Consider the following 9,697-nt stretch of genomic DNA (forward strand, 5'->3'; position numbering starts at 1 on the left):
AGGGAAATATGTCCTGCTCTTAATTAAATGCATAGTTGAGCCAAAAATAGATTTAAGAACAGGATGTGGCTTTTAAAAGTGTGAGAAAGTATTTCGAATAGAATAATTAATTAGTAATAAAGTAGGAGTTGTTTTATAGCAAAGAAACTAACATAAAAAGATTAATAGAAGCTTTTTTTTTACGACTTTTTCGGGAAAGAGATCATATGCAATTTTAATTCTGATGATGTGCCCTAACTCCTCTAGTTTGTTGTAATATTTATGCAATTCCCTGTTACATGTAACGTTTTTAAACTTGCACACTTCGACAAAAAAAGATAGACTAAAAATGCCATTTAAAAAAAATCCTTATCTTGGAGAGAGAAACCGATTGCGGATTTAAAATTAGCGACTTGAAAATATCTAAGAACCATTTAAAAATCTCAAGCAACAAAAAAAAAAAAAAAAAANAAAAAAAAAAAAAAAAAAAAAAAAAAAAAAAAAAAAAAAAAAAAAAAAAAACTACCCTGTGTAAATAATGCGATGTAACATTAGATTCTATTGATTAATCTCTCACTCTTAATAGTTTTGACTTTTTTGAGTATTTGCAGGTACCAACGCCGGGTATTCTTACCCTCATCTATACAAGCAAAATAGACAGTGTAGTTTAAAAATATATGTACAATTAATACAAAATAAACATAGCAATTGGAAATAAATTGATTGTATACACTGTTTCTATAAATTTTTTGCTTAAAAAAATATAAAAATTTCAAGATTATTTTAATATTACAAAAGAACTATCAAAGACTAAAAAAAAATTAATTATCTTTATTCCAAAGCTAGTAAGTCATGAAGAAAACTTTGAAATTTTGAATTTTGCTATGTTTTGTGCTATTTTTTTTATCACCGGTTTTATATTTCATCAATTTATTCTAATCTTCATAGTCAGAGAGTTTTTCTGAATGAATCCTATGTAGAAAAAAATGAGCTAAGCACACGCAAAAAAAGTGTCATAAATCATCGTTTTTTTTCTTCTTCTTTTACTTGTCAGATTATTATGAAAAAATGTTTGGTTGCTTACGAAGAAAGTTTTGAATCATAAATTTTGAACGAAATGAGAAAGTAAAAAGTATAATTTACTACAGCGAAGCATTCTTTTTAACTTTATACATTTTTAATGAAGGCTGTATTGTAATTTTCGACGAATAAAAGAAATGACATTTTTTTTTACAAAATAATATAATTTTTATGATATATGTTATGATTAATAAGAGATTTGACCATATTTTACGGTACTTCGATGTATAATAGTTTGATCACTTTAAAAAAGTAATTATTAATAGAAAATAAATATAGATAACTAATAAATATCGAATGAAAAGATCTATAAAAGCCATAGTTATAAAATATAGCAAAGACACAAGAGTTGAAATAATCGAAATTTCTTTAAAAAAATATTTTTCTTTCTACACGGAGGAAAAAATTCTGGAAAATAACGGTACTGTATGGTAATGACATATTGGTAAAAAAAGAAAAAAAACATAATTCTTGTTAATAAATCTAAAATGTACGGTATTTCAACCATTAATTAATTCATTTTTCGTTTATATGGTAACAGTTTAACGGAATTTCTGGTTTAAAAAATTATTTCATTACCATGTATTTAGTAAAAAATACAAACTGAAAAGTTTATTTAACCGCATAGATAGTTTTTAATAAAACCAAAATATAAGGTATTTAAATCATTCATTTGGCAATTTTTCAGTTCGTATGGTAAAGGCTTATCGGAAATTCTGTTTTTCAAAAGTGTAGTTCTTATTACCATTTTAGGTGAAAATATAAAGAGTAAATTTAAAACCAAAAATAAGCCATGCTTTGAAATATCATGATAAAATCACTCAGTTTTACCACATTTATCAAATTTTATCTTATTTACTTTATTTTATCTAAATCTTATTACTTTATTTTATCTAAAACCATATTTTTGTTAATTTTACCATAATTACTACTAAAGCGGTGTGGTAAAAATTTCCGAGCTTTTTGATGTTACCATAAAGTAAGAAACATGGTAAATTTTATTTTATTCTGGTAGTTTTTACTATATTTTTTCCATGTAATTTTAATGGTAATAACCTTTAAGTTTAATAAGCTTCTAGAATGTAGTTAGTAAAAATCTGAATTTTTGACTATTCAAAAATTATGATTTTTCTCATTTGTTTTTTTTTTTTTGCATCTTTTTAAATTTTTTATTAATAGAGATATTAAATTGAGTACTATAATTTTTTTTTATCGCATTTAAACTCGTTACTATATAAAACAGTTTCAAAGGCTTTGCACGTTAATTTTTTGAAAAGAGATATTTAAATAACGCGCATTTAAGCTCAAAAACTAAATAGGTAAATTTAATTTATTATTTTCCTTACTTCTTTTTCATTTTTGTTTTCTTATTTTTTTTTCTTCATTCTTTTCTTTTTTTTTATTTATTTTATTTTTTTAAGTTTGTAAACATAAAATGTATACACCCGTACCTTCAAAAAAAAATAAATAAGAAAAAAATAAACAAATAAATAAATAAAATAAAATAAAATAAAATAAAGTGAAAAATGATTTTCTTAAACTTGAAAATTAAATTTTTAAATGTGAAATATTATTTCGTGTGTGTTTGAGCAATTGTAATGCATACTTTTCAAAGGATAAAAAGTTTTCAAAAATAGGCTCAAATTTTTTTTACATGACCACTCATCGATTTAACCCCACTTCCGATGATTTTAGGTAAAAATGAGACGTAGATTAGACAAGAAAGGCAGATTAGATTTAGTACATTAAACGAAAATTAATTGGTCATTGTAGATTAAGTATATTAAGCAAAAATTAATTAGTTATTATAGATTAAGTACATTAAACAAAAATTAGTAATTATTAATTTAGTATTGCACTGAAGAAAACTTTACTGGTTGCAATGATATCACTTAGCCTCGTTAAAACGGCGAGAAGGATTCGGCTTTCAATTACTCATGCAAAGGAAATCGAATGGTTTTATTAACTTAGTTTGACTTAAGGACAAAAAAGAAGAGATCACCAAGACACCAAGATATTCTAGGGTCGAGGTACTTATATTTACCAAGGAAACCAAACACCCTTTAGTTTGAACTTAGTGGGTAAAATAAACCCGAGTTTTTCATGCATTAGCATCATGTCATTTCTGTGAGTTATGTTTTCTTCAAGTTGTTTTTTTTTAGCTTCAAATAAAACTTATAATGAAAATTTGGACTATGAACTATTAGTAATATGCATATAAGTATTTAAGAGTGAAAGAAGCTTGTACGAAATATGGTTTTATATCATATTTAAAAATTAAATAATACAAATAACATGCTGTAAATACAGCGTATAACTGATTCAATTTTTATTCATATATTATTTTATAAACAAAAAAACATTGGCCATTATTAAACTGAGCTACCACATTTGAATTTACTGGCTCACTATAATTACTATGTACTTTGTAAAATTTCTATTTTAATTGTTTAACATTTGTGTGGTCCGTATAACTTTTCGAATTTATTAATCTCAACCTTTGGCGAGAAATATTCATGATCTTGTTGATCTATTTGTATAGCTTTTAAATTTTTATTTGTCTACACGGAGCAAAAAATTCTGGTAAAATTACTTTGAAGTATGATAATAACATTTATGAAACCCCCTCCCATATTTTTGGTTAATAAAATCAAAATTAAAGTATTTAAGTTTTTCATTTGGTAATTTTTCAGTTCATATGGTGACGGTTTATCGGAAATTCTGTTTTTCAAAAGTATAGTTCTTATTACCACTTGTTTAGTTAAAAGTACAAAAATAAAGAGTAAATTTAGCCTCAAAAATAGTTTTCACGTCATTCTCTAAGGTAGCATGATAAAATTACCAAATTTTATTATTATTCTATCAAATATATCATTATTTTTTTACCAAAATCATTACCAAAGCGCTTCGGTAAAAGTTACAAAGCCTTTTTTCGGTGTTCCCATAGAGATAGAAACATGAAAATTTTACCATATTCGGTAGTTTTAACCATACTTTTTTTCTCAGCGTAAAATTTGCAAATTTTTTATATACTTAATAAGCGAAGGTATTTATATTTAAATACAAGAAGAATACGTCTTCTTTTAATCATAAAATAATCAAAACCAAATGAGTTTTCTAGATAAGTTTTTAAAATCTCTAGCTAAGGCTGAAAATAATTATACTGTCTTTTGTAAGAAGAAATTTTTTTAAATATTATCAGAGCTCAAAACTTTTTTTTTTCCAATGCTCACCTGTGTTAACATCCGTCAATTCAGGCATTTACAGGTCAGATTTGTTGACCTCTCTTTCAAGGGCACCATATTAGGTGGGTCAGCGTTGCTCCCATAATGAGGACAGATAGTAGATAGTACAGAGAAGGAAAGAACATCCTTGCCTTGCCCGGGATTCGAGCCCAGAACTTTTCTGATGCAAGGGCAGTTCCCTAACCCCTACATAGGCCGGTCGACAAGCTCAAAATTTTGTTGCATAATAATTTTGGGTCGCAGTAAAGAGAGACAAAGAACACTAAAGCACAAGAAATAAATATTTTACTGTAACTAAAATAAAAATAAATTCTATAGTTGTGAGCTATATTCAAACTTCTTTCATTTGACAATAGAAATAAAGTTGAATACGTTTACTAAGTCTGGATAGATATCATTAAGAGATTAAAAATTACGATAAAGCTGAATGTGACAGATGTTAAATTTCAAAAACAGATTTGGTTTAAGACTGATACTGTGCAATGATTTAATGAAACCCTTTCACTATAGCGCTCCATTTTTTTCTTCTGAAACTTGAAACTCTTGACCAGCTGCTCATAATAGCGGTTATAAATACACACATCTCTTAATTAACTCAATATAAAAAAACTATTTAAAAAAAACTTCTTAAATTAAGGAGCAAAGTAAACATTTCGACCTTCAAAACGCATGATTTTTATTTCAATCCATTTAAGCCAAAGATTCAATTTCTCAGTAAAATGTCATATAATAATATGAACGAGAAATAGTTCACAATTAAAAACAATGTCTAAATCAACAAAAAGGCATAAAATCAATTAAACGTTAACTTACATTATTGTTACATTGAAGCGAAATACTACAGAAAGTTGTTTTAACCTTTGAATAAAGCGTTAAATTGAACCATATTTTAGTGCGAGCTCAACGACAGTATAGTGCAATTATATTCAAGAAGCATGATAATATATGGTTCAAATATCACCGTATCTCGGTTGTATCTATTTTGAACGATATAATGGTTCAACCCATTGAAAAAATTTAACAGTGTATGAAATTAAAGACAAAATTCAAGTATTTTTAATACAGTTTGCAGTCGATTATAAATTAGGATCTGTTGTGTTTATATTGACAGTAACTACACTGGTAAAATAGGGTTTCTCAAAACTGAATAAAATAGTGTTAAAATTGCTTACGAAACAAACAATAGTCGAATTTGGAAACTTCATGTATTTAAGTCCTGCAGTGGTCTGATCGTTAAGACACGGTTCCCAGCAGATCACCGAAATCAAACATCACTGGATGCGGTCAGTGTGCGGGTGGGTGACCACTTGGAATAGTTTGCGTAGGGACCAGGGTGCGCAGTATTGGTCCTCGTTAAACTGTTCTACCGTAAAATGCTCGACTTCGCGTGTAGGTAATCGGGCTACCGAAGCGGGGTGCCATCCCCTCTGCAGAGGATCAAAATTGTGATGGCATGTCCTCGGATCAGCCTCAGGGATGTTTCCCAGAACGCCGCCAATAGCCTATTGTGCAGCTCTAGTGCGACGTAAATGAACTGCAACAGCAGCAATCATGCATTTAAAGTGAATAGCATGTGCTCATTTTTGTTAGCAAAATGCAAGTGACGGGAAAAATGTTCCTTAACTGCCAAAAGGCTCCAAACCAAGAACTCCCGGGTTCGTAGAAGGACGTTCTAGTCACCACAATTGTATGCCTTAATCCAGGAAAGTTAGAAAGCTTTATATAGTGGCCATCTCAATGATACATCAGGGCATATTTTATATTCTCAAAAAATTTTTTAAGTTGTATCGAAATAAACAAAAAGTGTTGTCAATTCGATGGATGTTGATTGAACGATTCGATAAACAATAACAAATAACTTTATTTTTAGTTATGATAATGAGAAGATGTTCTCTCGTTGATGGTTACATACATTCTTCTTCTCTCGTTCATTGAGCGCATGCGCATTTCTCAAAAGTTACAGATGGCGCTGCTCCATGCCGCCCACCTTGAAAGCTTTAAGAGCTTTCAAATTACAACATAAAATCTGAAATGAACAAAAAACATATTAATTAATAATAAGTAAAATTAGTTTATACAGGACTTCTTGATTGAATTAATGAATTTAAAGTCAAATGTTCAAAGTTTGCAAAGTTTTGTAACAGCTCTTGATGTCATGCCCTCAGCTGTTTTTAATGCCACGACTCTAACTTTTCCATCATGTCCAGGATGCACAGAGATCACTCGACCAAGTTTCCATTTCGTTGGTGGAAGATTATCATCCGAAATGAGGACAAGATCACCAATAATTAANCAATACCGCACACCCTCGGTCCCTACGCAGACTGATCCAAGTGGTCACCCACCCGCACACTGACCGTAGCCAGTGATGCTTGACTTCGGTGATCTGCTGGGAACCGTGTCTTAACGATCAGTCCACTGCGGGACGTTAAATCAATGCACGAGTGCAAAAAGAACTTTTTTTTCTCCAATGACAGCCTGGGGAATGACCTATGTCATACAGGCATCTAAAAGGCAGATTCGCTGGCCACTTTTTCCAGGGGCACCATATATTAGGTGGGCCAACGTTGCTCCCACCGTAAGGACCGATAGTATAGAGAATGAAATAACATCCATGCCTTGCTTGCGATTCAAACCCAGAACCTTTCTGATGCGTTCCCTGACCCCTTCACTGGCCGTTTCGCGTAAAGGAACTAATTTTTGAGAATTGTTCTAAACACTGAAATTTGATACTGAAAATTATACGAATTTGGTCAGAAAATAATGACCACTCTTTTATTTATTTATTATTATAATTTTTTTTTGAGATTCAGCGTCCAATAAAATTTGCAATATTTGCTAAAATTTTATGACATAAAAAGTAGCGTTTCAAGATTTATTTTTCTACTTGCGCATCTTTACAAAGCGATTGCTTATACAAAAAATACAATTGAATTTATATTCGTTGTTTGGAACTTTTTATTTACAATGAAAAATGAGAAATGTAAGATGCTAGTTTCAAGTAACCTTTTGGACAGTTTTAGGCCATATGAATATCTTATTTGAGTTTAGTGAATTTCGCTTTATCACCAAAATGTGAAGAAGTACGCCATAAAAATATCCTACTGCATATAAAATATGCTAAAAATTTACATTTATCACTTTTTTATGTAACAATTCAAAATTAACAAAAACAGTTACTATAGCTTAATTTATTACATTTTTTTCAACAAAAAAAATATTTCATTATATTCATCAGCACATTTCTAAGTAAAAATCGTTTGAGATGCAAGAGGTTGAACGGGCTTCAGTAATTTTGCTCAAACAAGGAAGAGAAGAAGAGAAGAAAAGAAGAGAAGAAAAGAAAGAGAGAGATAGATAGAGAGAGAGAGAATCTTTTCTACTTTGTTTACATCTTTGTTTATTCACGATTCAATTTAATTGCCTCCTCTATAAAATATTTTCAATGCAGATTGTCAAAAAGATAATTTTTACGAGATTACGATGCAGTTTTGGAAAATTAGTGCTTATTTTACACTTGACCTCATGCCCTATAACAGTGTCGCTAAGCAGCGGTAGGTCAATGAACAGTGCTCAAAATATAAAGTAGAACACATTAATAGCTTTTTTTCTAGAGATCGAATTTTTCTGTTTTAAAATGCAATCATAATAGCAAGCTTAATTATCCTAATGGAATTCTCCGTCATTAAAACACAAAAATGCATCTACTATAAATAAATATGCCTTTTTTCGACGAATTTAGATTTTCGATCCTTAACATGAAAAGGAACAGCCATCTAGAAAACATGATTCCAATTAGTTAAATCGGAAGAGAGGTTGAAATTTTGGAGCCCTTATGTTAATTTCCTTTTCTACATATTTTACCATATATCTAGACCTAGTAAAGCGAATTTAAATATATTTTAAAAGAATCATATTTTCTTTTCTATCCAAAGGTAATTTTTATCCAATAAAATTTTTGTTCGTACATTTTTTTAATATTTTTTATTATTATTTTTTATTATTTACTCTAATCTTTATTTAATCTTTTTCGATGGTAAAACAGATTTGGAATTTTTCCCGTTATTTTAAACAATATAATTTCGAGCGACAAATTCAAATTGAATTCAGTCAAATAGTTATTTAGAAATAATAATTTGAAAGCATGCGTTTTTTTCAAAATTTTATTTCTCAGAAATTATTCGGTCGATTAAATTAAGATTTTGAATTTTCTAATTTAAAATTATATAAAATTTAAAATAATTTAAAAATCTGTATGTCTTACAAATCAAAAGTTTTCAGAATCATATTAAATTAAGTAGTAAAAAATAATAAATAGATATAAATATAGATATTTACCCGGAGTTACTTAAGTACTCTACCAATAATTTTTTTGAGTTTTGATAACCTGAAGGTTTTTTTTCAACAATTGATATTTCATGGTTTACTTTAGGTCTCACTGAACTCATTTTTTCTGTACTTTAAATTTTAAATTAATTATCTAAGTGAAACAAAATTTGTGAAGAAAAGTTTAACTCGTGATATAGACTACGAAGTTTCAAATACTGAAAACAAATTTTCAAAATATCAAAATACAAACAAGTTTTGGGATAATAGCTTAGGATTACGCAATGGAGAAGTTTTCTTCCAATAAATTGTTTGCATTTTGATATTTTGAAATTTATTTTGAGTAACTGAAACTTCATTAGTTACTCCAGATTTGTCTGAACTCGCTTTTTCAATACTTTAAATTTTAAGTTATTTATTGAGGTGGAGAAGAATTTGCTATGAAAAGTTTTTCCATCGATATAGAGTACTCTTAAGAGGCTCCAACCAACTTTTTTGAATAAACTATTGAGACCATATTTTTCAGCATAATTTTTATTTTTAGTCAGTGTATATTTTTGTTTCTGTTTTGTAAAGAATTAACTAATTTTCTTAGCATAGTCATTTAAAATAATTACGATTAATAATTACGATAAATTAAATTAACTATAAAAGAACCTTTTTTTATCGACGGATGAAGGTAGAAATATATTTTCTAAAAATTTATTTTATTGAACTTCGTTTGAAACTCGTAATTGCACTATAAGGGTGATAATGATCTATCGGTCAAACAATCTGCTATAAAATTATATTTTATAGTAAGTTCTTGTCAGTATCTAATCATTGGTGATACCGATAATATACTGAGTTAAAAGCAACTAATAACATTTATTTACGTAAAATACTTTATGATATCTATTTCGAGAATATCTATGGTTAGATAAAAATTTAAAAAAATGTAAAATTGGTCATTTAAATGTATAATAAATATCGATGATACGAATGTTATTATTTTTGAACTTTGGTGTATATCTGTTGCTAAGCACGAATTTTAGAAACGGAATTTAACATCTTCAAAATAAATGTCA

The 9,697-nt window shown here is 28.4% G+C and overlaps 1 protein-coding gene across 1 annotated transcript in view; it reads right to left on the reverse strand.

The window, feature by feature from the left end:
- The window catches only part of LOC107452708 (alpha-1,6-mannosyl-glycoprotein 2-beta-N-acetylglucosaminyltransferase), a 49,517-nt gene that overhangs the window by 38,335 nt on the left and 1,485 nt on the right, over window positions 1-9,697 (reverse strand). The gene's annotated exons all lie outside the window — the stretch shown is intronic.

The sequence above is a fragment of the Parasteatoda tepidariorum genome, chromosome X2 (genome assembly GCF_043381705.1).
Source record: "Parasteatoda tepidariorum isolate YZ-2023 chromosome X2, CAS_Ptep_4.0, whole genome shotgun sequence".
NCBI classification, from domain to species: Eukaryota; Metazoa; Arthropoda; class Arachnida; order Araneae; family Theridiidae; genus Parasteatoda; species Parasteatoda tepidariorum.